The sequence below is a fragment of the Urocampus carinirostris genome, chromosome 1 (assembly GCF_059441175.1).
Source record: "Urocampus carinirostris isolate Australia breed hairy pipefish chromosome 1, RoL_Ucar_1.0, whole genome shotgun sequence".
Lineage (NCBI taxonomy): Eukaryota > Metazoa > Chordata > Actinopteri > Syngnathiformes > Syngnathidae > Urocampus > Urocampus carinirostris.
The window spans coordinates 42,004,981-42,021,802 of record NC_142349.1 but is presented as its reverse complement, the minus strand read 5'-3'; the positions used below and the strand labels follow the sequence as shown (position 1 = coordinate 42,021,802).

At 40.2% G+C, this 16,822-nt stretch overlaps 1 protein-coding gene across 6 annotated transcripts in view; it reads right to left on the bottom strand.

Moving 5' to 3' along the window:
• Positions 1-4,456, bottom strand: part of syt3 (synaptotagmin III) — a 39,380-nt gene extending 34,924 nt beyond the window's left edge. For 2 of the 6 annotated variants that reach the window (XM_088339819.1, XM_088339855.1), the window contains exons 1-2: positions 4,008-4,456; positions 3,569-3,706 (exon numbers count right to left, since the gene is read on the bottom strand). The gene's annotated coding sequence lies outside the window, so the exon portion shown is untranslated. The remainder of the gene's footprint in view (positions 1-3,568; positions 3,707-4,007) is intronic. The other 4 variants (XM_088339810.1, XM_088339845.1, XM_088339828.1 and 1 more) reach the window with 3 other exon arrangements.
• Between the last annotated feature and the right edge of the window lie 12,366 nt (positions 4,457-16,822).

Sequence of the window (16,822 nt, the reverse complement as noted above, 5' to 3'; positions counted from 1 at the left end):
GTCAACAAAGGTAGACAAGTACAATACTTTTTTAAAATTGAACAAATCAGGCATTTCATGTAAATACAAACTTACTGCATGACTTTTGATAATCTTATCAATCGAAATAAGTTAAATCATTTTAAATATTGATACTTTTCAAGATTAAAAAATCTCAAATGATCCGCTGATCTAAACTTTTTAAATCTTTATTTGTGTGTGTGTGTGTGTGTGTGTGTGTGTGTGTGTGTGTGTGTGTGTGTGTGTGTGTATGCAACTTAAAGGGTGTCAGTACTGCCTGAATCGAATTTCGTGAAAATTTACAGTTGTACTTTAAGCCTCTGCGAGTGTCTTTAGCTAGGTTCCGTACAAAAGCAACCCTAATAAATACCAGCGAAACTGATGAACATCTGCTTCCGTGTGGTCTGCTTTCAGGGGTGTCTCCAATGCCTTCTTAGTAAATCCAAAGTGGTATAATTTATCTCAGTTTGGCAGGGGTGATTGTTTTCCTGAATTCTTCTTTTAGCTGCTGATTGGCTGTTAGAAGTCTTACCGTTCCCAATAAAAGGGCTAACCAACCCTGCCACAGTATGTTTCAGAAGTCGAGCATTTCCGTGACTGCGGGATAAGTGAGAATTTTGTGTAGAGGCAGCAACACAAAACCTCCCAAAGACGCTCCATTGACTGGCGCGCAGCTCTGGATTGATACTCTCAGCGGGATTTCTAGTCACAACCGTGCCACTCCACAAGGTCTTAGCTTCTCATCAGGGCTAAAACATTTTTTGGGAAGGATGACAGTCAAACTAAAAGTTCAGCTGACGTCCTGCAATTAATCATGAACGAGCTCCGACTTTCATTTTAATGACTCCATCCTGCCATTACTTGGTCTGCTCAGGAAGTCTTTAAGAACAAGAGCTGTTTATGTAGCATCATTTTAAGCAGCGGACTTGAATTCCCACAGAGAAGTTTAGGAAAGATGCTTGAACCTCAACAGACCGCAAATTGCACGGTGCATCATCCCTAAGGAAAACTCCTAACGACGGATAAAGGTTTAGTTAATTTTAGGAATATACAGTAGATGTAAATGTATATTTCAATAAATGTTATTCCTAAAAATGTTTAATTAAAAAATTGTCTGCTTGCAACTGGTCATTAGAAATAACAACATGAACCTCCCTCCAAAAAATCAGGAGGTATCTGAGTGATTTTCACCTTAACCCACAAAAGTAAAATTTTCATTTTCCCTGACCTGGATTAGGGAATGACTGAAAATAAAATAAAATACAAATAACAAGGGAGAAAATGAAGGCAATGTACTGATTATGAATATAAAATCTGGTTAAAACAAAGAGAAAAAACAATCAAATCATACATTACGATGGAATACTATCAAAGTGGCGGGATTATGCAATCTCATCTGGATTACTTATCTTGGAAAGGATGAAAACATGGATGACAAGAATGATGGGTTTCCCTGGCTCAGGGATTCCCACTAACAAATCCCAACCCACGCAAAGGATTAGAGCCAAAGCGGTGGGTATGTCAATTATCTTAATCCGATGTAAATAATACACCTCAGCTATATTTAGATATAGCAAACAGGTAAAAGAAGATGATAAAGATGGAAGTCCTCCACTCTGAGATTTGCAACTAATGCATTCAGAAAAATTCCTGTTAAAGAAAACATTTCACTTGGATTATTTACACAGTGATGTGATTGTGTCTATCATATGCTTCCCACACCTCGACTGGATTTGCAGATGACTGGATTACAAAATGTGTATGGATAGCAGCAAAGAAGATGAGTAGGATGAGATTCACTAACTCGAACTTTGAGGGGAGGATGATTGATAAGGGCTTATTTCAAAAGCAACGAAGCCATTTATTTTTGTTCTTCTTCTTACACATTGTTTAAATTCAGCAATAATTGGATAAGGGCCTGAGGGAAAATACAAATTATTCACTCACTTGGGCATTCAGATGAATATTTATAAAGAGGAATACATCTCAAGATTGAGGGGATTGTTGGATGAAATCCAAATTGGCAATTCTAATTGCTAACAGCAGCAAGGCCGCTGAGTGGTTAGCGCGTCTGCTGCACAATTCCGAGGGCATAGGTACGAGTCCAGCTACCAGCCTTCCTGTGCGGGTTTGCATGTTCTTCCTGTGCACTCTGGTTTCCTAGCACATTCCAAAAATATGCATGTCGGGTTAATTGGCCGGTCTAAATTTTCCCTAGGTGTGTATGGGTGAATGAGTTGTCTGTCTCTGTGTGCCCTGAGACTGGCTGGCAACCAGTTCCGGGTGTCTCCTGCCCGGAGATGGCTAGGATGGGCTCCAGCACCTTGCGACCCTACTAGGGATAAGCGGTGCAGATAATGGATGGATGGATGGATGGATGGATGGATGGATGGATGGATGGATGGAAGGACGGACGGACGGACGGACGGACGGACGGATCATCATCACATCATCAGAATTTGGAAATGGCTTGATTAAAAACAGACAGTCAAAATCTCATACAAATTCTGATGCGGACCCACAAACACAAGAATTATTTTGAAAGGTGAAGTAAGAGGGTGGAAGGCTGTGAATTATGATATCATAAAATTGCTTGTCATAGTTAGAGGGATAGTTTGAGGCAAGAAAAAACTCAAGCAGGAATCATATTATACATTTTTCCATACTGTGCCTGACAAACGTATTTTATATTGAATACATGCAGTCGGAAGAACAAACGTCTGTTGTTGAAATCATTTGATTTCAAACTGTCAAGAATCGTTAAGTACTTATTCTAAAGACTTTGTTGTTGACCACAAAACATACTTGCAGCATATTTGATTTATTTACTGTTCTACTGTTGCCAATGTGTCACTTATTGGTTATTCTCAAATAGTGGGGCATGCGCCCTAGTAGTGTGCGAGCCTCCATTAAGGGGGCGTATGTAGCATTGGGTACCATGTTTTGTTTTGTGGGATTTTTTAATAACAAATTGCAGTTGCACCTTTACTATGCTAGGGGGGGGGGGGGGGGGGGGGTGATGGTCCCTTTACCAAAGTGTGAGCATGGAGAATTGTTTTCATTTGCACTGAGCATGGGATGGACAGAAAATAATCTAATGCACTGGTTTACAGGGATAAACATTTTTGAATTTGTTTATTAGTTTTTTGCCTGTCCCTAAAAAAGGACACAGGTATATTTATGGATTTACTACTGACCGAGCACAGAGCCCTAATTTGTTTCATTCTGTTTTATTTACTTTTTGTATGAAGCTGGAGTATGTTCAATAAAATATGTATTTTTCTTGTGTTTAAGTATCATTTGCCACACAATTAAATCAACATCATGCTAAATTCAAGGAACCCAATGAACTAAATACTCTCCTTGTTTAAATAGTCTATGACTAGTGGATTATTAAAATAGTCATTAGTTGCAGTTCTAATATATGTCGGACAAGGGGGTGAATCAATCAGTCTGTCCATCTGGGATGTTTTTACTTTTGATTGCTTCTGTCTGGTTTCCTCCCTCTGGCGTTTTATTTGTTCACAAGGCCAAATTCACAATTTGAAATTTAGAGGTCACGACTTACATCACAACGGACCGCAGACGGTCTTTGCACCTTGTTGTACTGTATGTTGACGGGATCCTAATCAATAGCTGTTCCAGGTCATGTATCTCTGTGTAAACACATTGAAGGTCCATGCTACACACAGGTTTCCATGGGCTGCTGAAAGAGAAACCGTGTTTTGAGCTGCCTACTGCACGTGAACGCGCACCGCCTGCAATTTGCAAATCACTTTCGGTGGTCAAGGTAAAGGGGCGTGGCCCAACGGGAACGCCAAGACGGTGCTTGAGTGCGCGTCTGAATAGATCGTATTTTGCTAACACTGGACATTTTCCCTAAAGAGTAAAACACGGACATCACGTATAAAAACATAATAAAGCGACATATACGCACAGCATGCAAAGTGCTCTTGGGCGCGTGCACGTCACGGGATGTATGCATGTGATGGTGCGCGCCTGCCTACCGTGGAATGTGAACAAATCTCGTTGGTTGCTGCCGTCACATCAGGTAAAAATGCAGGAAGGAAACCGAGAAAATAGCAAGCCTTTCCATTTCGTCTTCCCCTCCCTTCCACCTCTTTCGATTTCTTTTTGCTTACTCTGACACGCGCGTGGATGAGCTGAAGAGTACAGAAAGAAATGGAGCAAATGATGACAGCCCTTCCTGTTCGCTCAAATATCCCTGAGCATCCTACTCCTCCTCCTCTTCGTCGTCCTCTTTCCTTGCTGGATGCTCGCTCTCAGCTTCCCGTCTTGTGCGCGGAATACTAATTCTCTTCCCCTCTCTCTCTGTCTCTCTGTCTCTCTCTTTCTTCGTCTCTCTCTCTCTTTCTCTCCCTCTCTCTCTCTGTCTCTCTCTCTCTCTGTCTCTCTCTCTCTTTCTCCCCCCCTCTCTCTCACGCTCCCTCTCGTTCTCTTTCTCTCCCTTGTTCTCCCTCTCTCTCCCTCTGTCTTTCTCTATCCCCCTTCTTTCTCGCTCTCCTTTGTAAAGACACACTGATGTGTGAGACGTGCGTGCACGCCATTGCCAGTGTGTTATCTGCTCTTAGCATGATATCTGTGCTATCACAGCCGTGATTGGGTCACAAATATAGTAACAAAAGCGTTACTGGATTGGTCCCTTGAGATGGTATAGTGGTGTGTGTTCATGGCTACTGGAATTATGAGTATCTTGACACAGGTGGTGTCAAGAGTGTGGATGATACAGCAGTATCTTTATGATACAACTGGTGTTACAATTGAACAGTTATCCCAATATAGCTATGAGCAGATAATGTCATCATGATCCTAGTAAGCATGATAGCATAATGCTGTAAAATGCATCATCAGGTCCCATTTATTTGTTTAGGCCTTAATTGCAAAAAGTCTCAAAGGACTGCAAGGGCCATAATTACAACATCCTCTGTTCTCAAACCTGCATGCGGGCAAGGAAAAACTCAAAAACCTCAGCATGAGAAAAATAAAAACCTTGAGAAGGGGCCACACAAAAAGTAATCCCCTTTCCTGGAGCCTATATATATTGCTAAGTTAACGATACACAAAACATAGTCAACATCAACAATAAACATAAGTAATACTGTGACTGCAATTGTTCTAGACGTTGACCACATGCATATATTTTGACTTTCTCAAAGAATACAGGAGTGCTGGGACAAATTATGGTTTGATTTAAAGACAATTGTGGTAAATGGGATACCCAAAACTTTCAAGGTGCTCATTTGGGGAATCTAACAGAAAAAAATTACACAGAAAAAAGATGAGTATCTGGTAAATACTCTTCTGACAGCTAGCAAAAAGCAATATCAAGATTATGGTACAGAGAACAGCTCCCTAACGTGGAGCAGTAGATCTGCACTGTGGAGGAAATATTAGTAATAGAGAGGACGACAATCAGAATGAGAATACAGGCAAGCCAATTCATGGACAAATGGGCAAAATGGATGGAAAACTAAGGACAATACTTTCGAACAATGCATGACGGGTATTCTCTCATACAGCAATGTTTTTATTTTCCCTTTTCTTGTTTTTTCCTTTTGTTTGGTTTTCTTTTATGCCTGATCAAAAAAAACCTGCATAATACACATCAAGTTAGTCAGTGACAGCTTCCTATATCAGCCAGCTGGTAAATGCAGATGATGCCATGTCTTTGGTCCATGTGCTGGTTCGATGACTCATCCAATGTCAATGGCAAAAGAGTCGAGCAGGTGGAACATTTCAAACTTCTCGGGACTTTTATTTCAGAAGATCTAAGCTGGGCACTGAACTCGGAGAAAATTCTAAAGAAGGCACGCCAAAGAACTTTCTTCCTAAGGAAGTTGAACTCCTACGATGTTCATCAGGAAGTACTAGTCAATTTTTGTCGTGCGATTATTGAAAGTGTTTTAGCAAATTCTATTATTGTTTGGTTTGGTCGAATCACAAAGAAAGATCTGTCGAAGTTCAATTCTGTAATCCGCACAGCGGAAAAGATTGTGGGCACCGGTCTGCCATCCCTGGAATCTATATATAATGATAGAGTTTTGAAACGTACCTCAAATATTCTTAAGGATGAGAGTCATCCTGGTAATGATCATTTTCATCTGTTACGGAGCGGTAGACGCTTGAAGTCATTCAAGGGTACTAAAAGGTTAACAAACAGTTTTTACCCAAGTGCTGTCCGAATTTTTAATAATTGTAAATTGTAATTTCTGTTTTTCGTTTTATATTCGGAATGTTGTATGTTGTTAAATTTTAAAATTCTCACTGAGCCGAGACAACGAGACGATTTCCGATGATTTTTATGTGAAGATTATTGGTTGAATAAACTAACTACTATTACAAGTTTGTCCTTCTCCCTCACTCTGCCACCAGCCGGGCAGCCAGAAAGGACAGAAAAACAAAAGTATAAGGTCGGCATCAATCATAAGCTATAGAACGAAAGTATGTGTTGAGTTCTGACTGAAGTTGCAGATCTTTCAGAGGGCAGAGCATTCCACAGCATCAGGGCCTGCAAATTTCTTCTTGGCTCCTGGAGTTACCAGTAGACCAACATTTTCCGAGCAGGGGCTCCAAGCAGGCACACAGAGGCACAACTAAATCAGAATAATAAGAAGGGTGTGTAATATTTAATGCCTCCCAGTGGTACAAGATAGGGAGCCATTGCAAGTCAGCTAAAACTGGGTTGATATGATCAAGGTTTTTGTCCTAGTAGTCAAAAAATATTCTTGCCACATTTCGAACCGGCTGCAAACTTTTGAGGCTAGACATCGAGAGTTTACAGAGTAATACATTAAAATAATTGAGCCAAGAAGTAACAAACGTTTGCATTACAATATCAGTATCTGATTTCGACTGCATCAGGCGAATATTACGAAGGTAAAGAAAATACTATATAAAATGCACCAAGATACACTTACTAAAATACATCTATTTTTATGATCCTGGCAGTAGCATGACAGCAACAATTTCAGGGCTAGGCAAACTATGGCCCAAGGGCCCTTTCATCCTGATAACCAATTGAAGATGTTAAAAATATAAATATAATATGTATAAAACGGTGTAAAAAGTGCTATTAATGCCATGTATTGATTTGGTGCCATGTTTTCCCCAATTTTTGTAATGTAGTTATGTAATTCATCAAGATTTTTCATTGTAATATTCTAAAACCTAGGTTAGTCTCCAAGCCTTCACGCTTCACAATTCATAGATCCCTTAACCGCACGGGTCGTCGGGGCACCAATGAAGACGCAACTCTGGACACCTTTCTCCACTGTAGACAGTTCCTGGCCTGTTTTTCAGTCATGGCAAAGTTGGCACCAGTCCATTCCTTAATGTTGGTAGCCCAGTTCTTTTTTTTTCGTCTTCTTCCTCCTGCCCCCTTGGACTGTGTCACGGAGAATGATCTTCGCCGCTCCTGATGATCTTGTGAGGTGACCAAGCATTACCTTCTAAATATTTCATTTACTATTTATTCTGACATTCTTTTATCCCATTTTTATTTTTTGTTTTTATCCTTGAGTGCCTCATTTGATATTGTTGCAAACAATCTTCGCAACGTTGTATTCAATAAAGATATTTCAATTCAATATTTATCAACTTTAATGAAAGGAAGCAAATTTCTGAGCTCGGCTAGATGTATGGATTTTGAGTTTTTCAATGTATATTTTAAACAGTAATGATTTTTTAAGGCGGCCAGCATGGGGGGCACAGTGGTTAGCGCGTGTGCGGCACAGTTCTGAGGTCATGAGATCGAACCTCCTGTGAGGAGTTTGCATGTTCTCCTCCTGCTTGCGTGGGTTTCCTCCGGGCACTCAGGTTTCCTCCCACATTTCAAAAACATGCTTGTCAGGTTAATTTGTCGGTCCAAATTGTCCTTAGGTGTGAATGAGCGAGTAAGTTGTCTGTATCTGTGTGCTCTGCGACTGGCTGGCAACCAGTTCAAGGTGTCCCCTGCCCACTGCCCGAAGATAGCTGGGACGGGCTCCAGCACCCCCACGACCCTACTGAGGATAAGCGGTGCAGATATTGGATGGATGGATGGATTTGTAAAGGCACATAATTCATTACTTTGCTTTTGTTTAGCTCCTGCCTTTCAGACAAGACATAATGAGTTAACTACGGCAATCTAAACTTTGAACATTTTCATGTCACTTGTGCCATTTCACAATGCTCTTCACTGGCCCCCCTTTTTTTTACTAATCATATCATTCTGTTTGGCCATATTATGCGTAAGTATCATATTAGTTTACATTACTATGCAGATGACACTCAACTGTATCTGCCACTGGAGACAGCTGCTCTGTTAAGTTGAGGAACTTTTGAGGCCCGCCTTACTGAGATACAAAGATGGATGTCACTTAATTTATTGTGCCTGAACCCAAAAAAAGACAAGATGTTGATTGTTGGTCCAGCTCATAGTCGTGACTTGTTCTCAAACACTGCTCTGAACCTTGACAAATGTAATATCACTTAAAGTCACTCAGTCAAAAATCTAAGTGTAATGTTGTTGTCTTTTATCCTGAATATGCATTACAAGTATTGCAAGGCTTACTGAGTATTGTCAAACAATTTCTCAAAACAAAAACATGTAAAATAGAAAAACAAATGGGGAAGCTACATCAACCAGAAATATGCTCCTAGATACAAAGATAAAATAAGAAATATCCATTGAAAATACTCTTTTTTTATATATCTATATTTCTAAACAATTGTTTATACTGTTGATATTCTTAGCTCTTGTCTTATTGCTGTAACAAAATAAATGACCCCATTATGGGACGAATAAAGAAATATCTTATCTTTTTTTACTAGATCTCTCTGCCTTTCGTTACTGTGCCATATTAATACAAAAATTAAACTCACCATTAATTATTCATGGTCATTCTCCTTTGTACCCACTAAGCAACATATATTTGTACCTTTCCTTGAACTGATGGTTATTTTGACTTTGCTTCAGGTCCTCGTTGAGATTATTCCGTAATTTTAGACCGGTTCTAGATACACAAAATAATGTTTGATCCTAATCCTTTGTTTCAGTTGCATGTGCAAAAATTACTAGAATAGCTTCCTTCCAGCTTCGTAAAATTGCGAAGATGTGCCCGAAGAACCGAAACCTGACAGCCAGACAGTGACAGAGTGGTCCCATCTCAAGATTTCTTAGTTTCCTCATGTTGAGATTTTTGAGTTTTTCCTTGCATGTCGGTTTCAGATCAGGGGATGGGGTAATTGTAGACTGCTGTCCTCTGAGAGTCTTTGTGATTAAGGGCTATACCAATACATATGACTTGACTTTAATTCCGAACATTTCCAAACCAATTTGATCGAATGGTTTATTTACAGACAAAACAAAAAGAAATATAACATATAGGCTACTTGTAAATGTTTGTTTATTCATAAATGCATATTCCCGCTGCTTTTCTAAAAAGACATCTTAATGTTTTTGTCATCTTATTTTTTTCCTTTCTGTCTCTTAGAAAGAAAAAAATGAGTGGAGAGGTGTTGTGAAAGGATAGTGGGATGTTTGCCCGCGATCTAAGGGATGGGCAGGGCACCTGTATGATAAGGCAGGGGAAAACCAATGAAAGCTGTCGAGCCCTGCTTTTGAACAGAAGAGTGTGTTGTGTCTCCCTAACCCGAGTCACATGGCAGCTTTCCTGTGTCCCGTTTCATCTAGAGGGACGAAAGCATGACCAACTTGGATGCCGAGGTGCTTAATTTGTTGGGGTGTTTGGGCATTTGGGTTGGCCATGGTCAATTTGGGTTTTTTTTTTGTGGTTTTTGCTACTTTTTCCCTTTTCTTTGTTTTTGTGTATGTGTTGGTCTTGCTGTCGGTTACCCCTCTCGATGGATATGACCAGGGTGGATAGATAGATTTTTTTGCTGAATGTAATGTGCAAAAATGCAAAAACATTTTTTTTGCCTCCCCAAAAATGTAGGTCTGCATTATACTGTTCCCTCGTGTATTGCTGAGGTATCGGATTCCAAACTCTATCAGTGGTTGAAAAAATAAAATCTATACTTTTTTTTCCTTTCTGCATTCTTTGCAAAATTTTCAACCCATTGAGTCAAGTCATGTCAAGTCATGTTTATTTGTATAGCCCTTAATCACAAATAGTCATAAAGGGCTGCACAGATCAAAGACTACTGCAAACTATTACTACACACTATCCCCTGATATTGTCAACATAAAATATAGGGGTTTCATATGCTATAGAATAGAAGCCTGTTTTAAGCTTAGATTTAAACATTTCCACTGAAGTTGCAGATCGAATCTCAGGGGGAAGAGCATTCCACAGCACCAAGGTCCGGATGGAGAATGCTCTCGAACCTGCGGATCTCTTCTTGGCTCTTGGGATCACTAGTAGACCAGCGTTTTTAGAGCGCAGGCTCCGGACCAGAACATAGGGCGAAATTAAATCTGAAAGATATGAGGGAGCAAGTCCATGCATGATTTTGTATACTACCAACAGAACCTTAAAATCACATCTTAAGCTAACAGTGAGCCAATGCAAGTTAGTTAAAATCGGGCTAATGTGATCAAACTTTCTTGTCTTTGTTAATACAATCTGTGACTCATGAAGTTTTCCTGCTTCGGCACTATACCAATAAAACAACCAGTGTTATGACATTACCTGTGTCATGATACAGTACAGTAGAACTGGCCCGAAACACACAGTAGTTCAAAATCATTAGATTCTGGTGTTATTATATAGTGCTATGATTTTTTTCACGATTTTGCGCAATTGTGTTTGACACACAAGTTGAGCACTATGATAAGCAAGACGGCGAAGTGCAACACGGGTCATCATGTTTCACTCCGTTTAGCCCCTAAGTCGCTAACATCTTGCTGAGACAAACAAGGCCCAGAAGGCATGTTTGTTTCCCAAAACAGTGTTGCCCTCGCTGGGCGCCTTTCAGTCTGCTTTCCTGGAGAGAACCTGATTTGATTTGTTGATCAGGCAGTGAGGAAAATGTAATTGGAATGTCAGCGAGATGTCCGTCTCCGTAACATATGGCATCCATCAGGAGAAATCTCATCAGACTTATCAGACAAAGTGATTAGATGGTTGGCGGGGGGTGTGGTGAGATGGGGTATGTAATCCTTCCCTACAGAGAATGTGCGCAAAGGGGAGCATCAGCCTGGGGTTTGGGCTTGACGCCAGCTTGCTGTGTGGTTATGTAAGCGGCAGAAAAGTGGCGCGTTTGCTCCTGAAGACGGCCCACAGCCATCATCCTCGCATCTAAGGGGTGGGCACGATGCCATGATGAAGACGACAAGGGGGACACAGGAAAAAACAAGGGCAACTGTTCTCAGCATTTGATGGACACATCATTAGGGACACTTGTGCTGTCTCTGTCAAGAAATATGTGTTACCAAAGCATGAAAAACACCCTGTAAACACGCTAACATTTGCATTTTTCTAATTTGCTATCACCCATCCTAAAGTGTTTCGACAGATTCCCGACGCTCCCCCAAAAATATGTGTTTTTTTTTCTATCAATTATATTTTTAAAAATACCGTAGTTTCTAGTCTTCCGGTTTATTTAGTGACTCCTAGTAGTACAAAAGCCTGTCGTTGGTAAAAAAAAAAACAAAAAAACATTGTTTTGAATACTAGGGACAAATACATGAACGACCATACCAATGTTCAATTTTATTAAAAATAAATAAATAAATAAAAAATTTTTGAAAAGATATGTCAAGACATTTGCATTTCTTTTACAAAGTGGAATCCCTACCTCAAAGTTGCCACCATGTTTGTCTGACATCTTATTGCATTTGGCAGTGGTTTTCATTCACATTAGACAATACAGTGCCATGTAGTGGTCGAATATTACACACTGAGGCTTTAACGGAGCTGTATGGAATTTGGAACTCTGTTGCTCCCTGAGACAATCTCGTGGCTTTTGTCATCATGGCAGTTGCTGTCAGCTCGTTCATGATGCATGTGCAAGTACGTGCATTTATTAGAAACGTTCAAATAAACTCTCATTGTTTCATCTTTCTTGGGGTTTGCATTGGCGTTTCGACTTTACTTTGAAGCAGCCCTTTTCTTACTTTCGCCATTTTCATGATACACCTACAAATAGAATAAAGTAAAACGTGCTGGGATGAGCATGATTTCACTATCCATTAATCCCCCAGCACACGTTCCTCAAACAAAATGTGTTCTGTCCCGAACAGCTCTGATAAAAGTAAGATAAAAGCAGATAGGTGTTGTGGAAAAAAAGTAAATAGCCTCTTTAAGCTCAGTTGTTATTAACACACTCTTAATAGAGAAAATAACAACCCTTCAAGGGCACCTCGAACGAGGCACCCCACCTTTAATGAACAGCGGGACATGGTCTGGTTTATTGTAAAACACCTTTGTCTAAACAAATAGTAGATAGAACAAGATGTTTTTAAGATGTAGCACAACAATGTCATTTGCACTTTGTTTTGTGTCACGTGAAATTTAAAAAAAGGACATAATCAAACCCTGAATACTCGAGAACAGTTGTGCAATCGTTCATAATAGCAATTAACTGGGTTTAATATTAGAGGAGGTGTGGACCTTTTTCAACTGCATTCTCATCTCTCGCTCTTTGAAAAGGGTGAGTGTAGCCGGTAGCAACTATCAACAATCATTTCAGTTAGGGTCAGTTTAAGTTAATTGCAAAACCATCTTTATTATTTGAAACTTTGTCTCACTTCTGTTATGCACATGGAAGAGTTACGTTCACTGTGGAGCATTTTGTCGTGACAGTGGCAGGCCTCGAGTAAAGGGTTTTTACTCTGACACCACCACTAACACATCAAGGTTATAAAATCCATCCTAAGTAACGAAAACTGCAATGCAACTGCAATGTGCATGTGTTCATAATAACAATTAGTGAAATAAATGATATATGGGTTTTTGTGTGTAAAATTGTTTTCAGATAATCGTTAAACTTTAATTTAATACATTTTGCTTTGACTAACTTTTCCCAAAACAAAAAAAGGAAATGCTTTCAAGGTTAAAGATCATGCTCCTGAATTTCAAATTGTCTCACTCTTGGTCTGTCATGATTACTGATGTGACTCATCTGTGCCCGCTCTTTTGGCGCCAACTGCCACGGGTTCTGATTGGCTCCCTCTCAGTATTTGAACCCAGTCCTGTCAGTCCCCTGTTGTCATTCCGTCTGCAAACCTCAGTTAACACTAGGGAAGCCTTTTTCGACCCTGACTCCCACCTGTTTTTTTGCTCCCGTCTGTCCCCCGGCTTCGACCGGTTTTTGCCATCTAGCTCAGATCACAATATCACTCATATCAAAACTGCTCACAAATTGCAAAATTATTGAGTAAAATATTTTTCACAATGACACAGAAAGAATGACATTAGTGAACAGAACATTTTTGTTCTGGGGGGAGCAATAACAATACTACTACTACTACTAATAATAATAATATTAATAATAATAATCATCATCATCATAATCATAATACACATTTAGTGCATGAAACCATGATCATAATATGCTTATCTTGATCAACTCAGTCAATAAAAGTCACACTTGCAAGCCTAGCCTAATTTTAGCATGTGCACGCAGATAAAATGACCCCTGGCAATGGTTGTCATCTCAGCACCTTCTCGCATGTAGCGTTCTTCTTCATAATGACTGATGGACGCCATTTCACTAACAAGTTATCGGGAGGATTTGTCAACATATCACTCACCTACGCATTGACAGGAAGTGGCCACACCAGCCTGCAGTTTTAGAGAATGAGCCGCTAGCACCAGGGTCCTAGGCAACCAAGTTTACAGAGCACCATCCTATATTATTTTGTCCCAACTCAGTTTTGTAGGCGTGTGCATCATGAGTAGACTAGTAGATAGTTTACTGTTTGTTGGCCTTTCAGTGAAGGTCCATGATTGTCTGCTAATTGTGGTTAAACCATGACCTTTTCTGAGTGTCACAACACACATTGAGTCTCCACAGAGACAGCAGGAGAGTAATACAAGGCTAGTGATGATAACGAGAAAGACACTTCAATTGTCGACACAAAAAATAGAAAGCTCGCTTGAATCCTCTTGCACGCTCATTCACACAGGCACACACACACACGCAGGATAATGATAACGATAAGACCGTTTATGATACCACTAGCATCACAACAAGGCTCAAATTCTGCTAAAAAAATATTATACCTAACATGCATTTACTCACTCATTACTTTTACTTTGGGACTTCTGACTACTTCGAGGGGCCTCATCCGGTTTGGCCTGTTCTTGTTTTAAAATATGTGCAAGAGATGGTTTAAAATGTGGGAAAGGTGTGGGCATCGGTGTTTACAGCAATTTTTTTTGTATTTTCTGTTTCGTGATGTTGCTTGTATGTGCTAGTCAAGGTCATAAAAATATTGCTTCCAGTTAAACATCTGCCAGGTTGGATGTGATGTCTGTCTGTAAATGTGATCAAAAATTTGCTAAGAAACTCTACAAAGGCTGCAAATAGGATGAGAGAATGTGGAGAGCATGAGGTTGATACTTCTGCATGTGTAAATCTAGCTTGAGCATCTATTGTCTTTGTTGTTCTGCATTAAACAAGGCCCAAGAACAAGGGTTTGGCTGCCTGTCTTTCTCTGCATTGCTGTTTTTCGATCCCCGAGCGCAGGGGCTGGCAAACCAAAATGTTGAACCAACGTTGGACCCCCAAAAAAAACCCCAATAACATATGTTAGGAGACGCAAACATTTAAAATCTTTATTTAATCCTTATAAAAAAGGCAACATAATATTGTATACTGTATACTGTACAGTGCCTTGCAAAAGTATTGGGCCCTAAGAACTTTCTGACATTTGCCATATTTACAGCTTTGAAATATTCATATATATATATATATATATATATATATATATATATATATATATATATATATATATATATATATATATATATATATATATATATATATATATTCAGGTTTTTTTTTCTTGAAAAAGTTGTCAGCAACCTGGGCGGAGACGTTGTGTAAGTTGTATGCGCAAATTGTCCCTGGGTTTGAATGGGAAAGTGTTGTGTGTATATATATATATATATATATATATATATATATTTATATATATATATATATATATATATATATATATGTATATATATATATATATATATATATATATATATATATATATGTATATATATATATATATATATATATATATATATATATATATATATATATATATATATATATATATATATATATATATATATATATATATATATATATATATATATATATGTATATATATATATAATATATATATGTATATAAGATGCAAATAAGATTATTATTAAGATTATAAAGTACCCTTTACAGTGCATTTCAGCAAATTCCCACAATAAACTTTCAAGCACTGGTAAATTAAATGGGAAAAAAATAAATTTTGAAAAAAATGCAAAATAATGGGAAGGGGGGGGTCAAGGAGAATAAAATCCTTCGGATATTTTCACTGCTGCCCTTTTTAAAGTCTAATAGTCCTCAGAACTGGTCATTTGATGTATCCACACGATAGGTCAGGTGTTGCCGAACAGACGGATGACAATGCCAGCATCATCAATAACCTGTCTCCTGTACATCACCGGCACCCTATCTTCTCGCTTTCGCCAGAAGGAAAATGGATGCAGCCGGGAAACCAGCGCGTCTGCTACAGCACAAACCCAGAAACTGCTAGCACATGATTATAGTTGTCTCCGGTGTCTTGCGAACTGGAAAGTAATGCTGCAGGTAAAAAAAAAAACATTCTTATACTGCTAATGTGATCATATGGCTTGCAATCATTTCATATAGACAGTGACAAACCTCCCCCTCGGATGGGTCTGGCCTTGATGCGGCGAGGGGGCTTGCGTGTTCCAGTGACCCTGGAGAGCGATACCGTCGGGAGCTTGCTCCTGGTAGGGTCACCCATGTCGGGCCGGTCTCCGGGGTAGGTTCCAGACAAACAAAGACCCCAGCGTGTCGGTACGCTGTGAGGTGGCAGCCCCACCAACCGACTATCCTGCGGAGGGCTAACAACTCACCCAGGAGAAACCCCCTTTGTTATGAAACTGACCAGAGAAAGAAGCCGGACTGACCAACACGGTAACGGACCCCAGCCTGCCCCCGACCAACGAGTACGGATCGACCTTCGTCGTAAGACCCGTGTCGCCACCTGGAATGTCCAGACACTCCTTCGCCTCGGAGCTGCCACCTTGCTGTCCCAAGAGCTCTGTCGCTATAACATCACCCTGGCAGGGCTCTGTGAAGTACGATGGCAAGGCAATGGTGAAACAACAGCTGGCAACCATTGCTACATCTGGAGTGGCCCCAAGAGTCGGACCGGCCTTTACGGTGTGGCTCTCGCCATTCCAAAAGCCCTCCGGAGGTCCCTCATCAGCTGGACACCAATAAGCGACAGACTACTGTCTGCTCGCTTCCTCCACCATCACGGCAAGATGACAGTGATCGTCGCCTACGCCCCCACCGATGTCGCTGATGCGAAGGACGCGTTCTTTGACCAACTCCACCAGGCTGTCGACCAAGCCCCACCACACGACGTCACCATCATCCTCACTAATGCCAACGCCACTCTATCCGTCAATGATCGGTCCCCCGGCTCACCTGTCGGCACCACCTACGTTGACAGCACAACAAACGACAATGGCAACCGCCTCCTCCTCCTCTGCCACCAAAACAAACTTTGTGTTGCTGACACCTGGTTTATCAGAGAGGACACTAAACATCATAGACCAGCGGCGTGAGGCCCGGCTCCAAGGCGACCTCACGGAGTATCGGAGACTGA